The sequence below is a fragment of the Chiroxiphia lanceolata genome, chromosome 10, assembly GCF_009829145.1.
Source record: "Chiroxiphia lanceolata isolate bChiLan1 chromosome 10, bChiLan1.pri, whole genome shotgun sequence".
NCBI lineage: Eukaryota > Metazoa > Chordata > Aves > Passeriformes > Pipridae > Chiroxiphia > Chiroxiphia lanceolata.
The window spans coordinates 20,994,252-20,998,258 of record NC_045646.1 but is presented as its reverse complement, the minus strand read 5'-3'; the positions used below and the strand labels follow the sequence as shown (position 1 = coordinate 20,998,258).

The 4,007-nt window shown below is 53.1% G+C and overlaps 1 long non-coding RNA gene across 1 annotated transcript; it reads left to right on the top strand.

Moving 5' to 3' along the window:
* Window positions 1-2,126: 2,126 nt before the first annotated feature.
* Window positions 2,127-3,737, top strand: LOC116791530. The gene is made up of 3 exons (XR_004358776.1): window positions 2,127-2,385; window positions 3,303-3,442; window positions 3,541-3,737. It is a non-coding gene; the product is annotated as an uncharacterized LOC116791530 (long non-coding RNA).
* The last annotated feature ends 270 nt before the right edge of the window (window positions 3,738-4,007 follow it).

Here is a 4,007-nt window from a genome sequence, read left to right as displayed (position 1 = left end):
AAGAGATGGGAGATGGTGATGTTGGGTGGTGAATAGATGGAGAGGAGCCCTGTGGAGGAGGACTTGGGGTACCAGTGGGTGACAAATTGGACGTGAGCTGTCACTGTGCAACTGCAGCCCAGAAAGGAAGGTGTCTCTCGGGCTGCACCCAAAGCAGTGTGGGCAGCAGCTCAGGGGAGGTGATGCTGCTCTGGTGAGACCTGACCTGCAGCACTGGGTCCAGCTCTGGGGTCCCCAGTGGAAGCCACACATGGGTCTGTTACAGCCAGTCCAGAGGAGAACCTCAAAGCTGGTCAAAGGGCTCGACATGTCTGCTGTGGAGAAAGGTTGTAAGCCTGGAGAGGAGGTCTTAGAGCCTTTTCCAGCACCTAAAGTTGCTCCAAGAGAGCTGGAGAGGAACTCTGGACAAGGCATGGAGTGACAGGACAAGGAGGAATGGCTTTACACTGCCAGAGGGCAGGGTTAGATGGGAAATTGGGAAGAAATTTTTTCCTATGAGGGTGGGAAGGCCCTGGCACAGGTTGCCCAGAGAAACTGTGGCTACCCCATCCTTGGAAGTGTCCAAGGCCAGGTTAGACTGGCTTGGAGCAACATGGGCTAGTGGAAGGTGTCCCTGCCCATGGCAGGGGTTTGGAAAAAGATGAGCTTTAAGGTCCTTTCAAAGCCAAACCATTCTGTAATTCAGTGTTCAGGTACCCAGGAGGAGCAGGGGGAAGTCAAGGGGCTTCTGCACAGCTGGTTTACCTGGCCATTGCAAGAGCCTGGGGGAAATCCCAGCCCTCCTGCCCGATGCCAAGTCTCTCCAGGAAGAGGGAGTCACTTGTCCCCTGGAGCCCAGGCCAGCATAGGGCTTGCAGCAGCTGTAAGCCACAGTAGGGGAGTGCCAGCTCTGAGAGTGTGGCCTTGGCTGGTGATGGACTGGGACCAGCTTGGCATTCCCCGTGGCTCCCAAGGCCTGACAGATACCTGGAGAGCTGTGGCTGGCTTTCCAGAAACAGGCTTTCAGCCCCTGTTTGGAGTCATGGGTCAATATTGGGGCTGTGCTCCAACTCCATAGTCACTGTCCTTGGTTTATTTTTCAGGAAATGCATCAAACCCGTTTTCCCACTGGTTAGGAGAAATACTTGGTGTCAGGTTTTAACTGTGTTGCAAAATGCTGTTTTCTACCCGAGATGAGCCGAACTGGCCACTGGAGAATTGGAGCTGATGTTGTTTGAACCAATATTTGCTTCTAAGCATTGCTTCTAAGTATTGCCTAATCTCTAAACTGCACAGGGCAAACAAAGAGCTCTCTGTCGACCCTAAGCCGCTCTTCCTGGCTGGGAGCACTAAGCCCAGCTGCAGACTGTGGCCTCTTGTCAGAGCTGCTTACTGTGCCATACCATTACAGATTTACATTCTTAGATTGGAAACTAATGTCAGCTTAACAGCCAGGTACAAGCAGCTTGACCCTCTCTGCCTTGCACAGCAGGTCTGCAGGACAGTGTCACTGCCCCCCATGCCCCCTGTGCACATTGTCCTTCCAGCAAACACCAGCTGCTCCAGCATCGGAGAGGAAACAGGTTTTCTTGACCTTCTTTCCCAAGCAGGCCCCCTCTGACTGCCCAGCCCCCTTGCTGAAGTCAGCAGTGGTTTCTGCTCCACCAGCCAGTGGTCCATGCAAAACTCACCCTCTTGGATATGCAATTAGTGCCATTCCTCCTAGTTTGCTTAATTAACCTAAAGGTTAACAGGATTAACAGAAACTCTGTGTAATCTTGGGAGCTGTGATATTCCTGAAGGGATTTAGGAAGAAAAGGCAGAAATATATAGTGGGTTAATTATTCCTGCTGAAGACACACTTGCAAAGAGACCAGCTGAAGCCTGGTAACAGCCAGCCCTGCTTCCTGTATATTTACCAAAGATCACTGGGAACAAACCAGTAAAAACTGATATCTGGGAAGTAAATGGCAGGAGTGCCAGATGCCCTGTGTGGCCACAGCACCCTCAGCTCCTCTCCCACAGGACCCCTAGGTCCCTTGTGAGGGCACACACCTGGCAGTTGCACAACTCTTCTGTCCACAGAATGGTTGTGTCCAGCTCCGTGGGACATGCCAGACAGTTTCCACGAGGGCATGTCCTCACAATGAGATGCTGGACCATCCCAGAGTTGTGGCTGTGTGAGAACGGGGGGAAAGGTGGCTTATTTCCAGGGGGAGGGAGCTGTGGCTCACATGAGCCACCGTGCACACATCCAGGGACGAGGGAGCAGGAGGGTGAGCGGGGACATTCCCCTGCGGTCACCGAGCCCAGGACACCAGGATGGGGACAGAGAGACGATGGTGGTGGTGGAGCTGGCCAAGAAGACCTTGCAGTGAGAGGGGAGGAAGAGTGAAGAAGCACAAGGTGAACCTGGGGGTGAGCCACTGCCAGTCTGCCACCATAAGGGGACACCCAGCTGGGTGCCAAAGGAGCAGGGGGACAGCACTGCCCAGCATAAGGAAGGTCCTGGCAGATGCAGCCAGGGGAGCAGCTCTGTGCCTGCTGCTAATGCTCTTGATTTGGGTAGACCAACAGTGACTCTTCAGGAGCTGTGGGCACAGAGCTGCTGGTGGAGCAGGTAGCAGAGGCCAGCAGAAAAAAGGACACAAAAGAAGAAAGCAAAGGGAGATACCGAGAAGGGAAAACTTGTGAACCAGCTTCCAGCAGGGCCGGCAGTACAAACCCTTGGGCTGGCAGTGCTGGCCGGCTGCTGGAGCAGCTCTGACTGCTGGGTTTGGCCCAGGGAGCAGGGACTGAACCTCTCATTGTCCTCCACAGCCCACAGACAGCCCAGCTGGGCTGGCATGGCCACCCACTGCTGCACCCAGGGGCTGGAGCTCTTAGGGAGCTGCTCCAGCCAGAAATGAGATTTGGGCATTAAATGAACGGAAAGAGGGTCAGCTCACCAGTGGGTCAAGCTGAACTCTACCACTTGCTGTTCAGCCCCTTTCCAGTTAGTTAATTCATGGTAATCATTAATTCCAAGCCCCTGTCCATGTGGGGAGCCTCACAATAGCTAATTTTTAATCTGTCACCTCAACCACACGCTGTTACACGGGTCCTGGTTGAAGCCACCTTCCCGTTTAAACACTTTTACAGCCAATACAACTCCCTGCTGATTAATAGTGGTTGTTTTGAAACCACCAAAAAATTTGTTGGCCAACATTCCCTTCCACTCTGTAATTTTAAAGCAGCATTAAAGGGAATTAATGGAAATAAAGCTTTGGAATAACAGAGACCCCCTGAACTTTAGTTAAATTAATTTTCCTTCTGCTCTTGAGATTTTCAAAGGCAGATCTGACCATGCAGCAGTCACGAGCCATGCAAACAACTCACCCTTTGGAGGTCAAGAGCGGAGTATGACACCTGTGAGTAAATACTGGGTCCAGGACCTGGGAGGGCACCTCTTCCCTGCCAGCTGGTGAGCACCATACCATGGGTGAAACACCTGCCCTGCTCAGGAATCTTTGAGGAGCCCACAGTCAGGCCTGACCTCTCAGTGCCTCCTCTCACTCCTAGGTGACAGAGGAATTAGTTTCCTGGTCCCTGGTCAAGATGTTCTCATCAAGATAAAATCTGAGGGGAATGGCTCCTCCTGTCCTCACTGCCTGGACACCTGGGGCTGGCAGAGCCTTGAGGCACCGCTGGACCCTGGCTCTCAAACCACCTTGTCCTTTCCAGTAATTACTGTTTTGCAATGTGAAAACAATAAAAGTCTTGGGTCTGTTAAGAGGTCTGGGAGGAGAAGAGAGGGGGGAGCAAAAGGCCAAGCTGAGCAGATTTCAAACCCCCTCCTGAGGGCTTTTGGACTCCTGTGGCATTTTAATCCTCATGGCATTTCCAGCTGCAGGAGCAGAAAACCTAGGCAGAGGTGTAGGGGCTTCAGGGCACAGGTCTGGCTGGGGCTGGTCCCCTGGAGGGAGTTCTGGGACGGGGTGGCCAGCGGGATGCAGCAGCCCTCTCTCAGAATGTGATGGCAGAGCCCA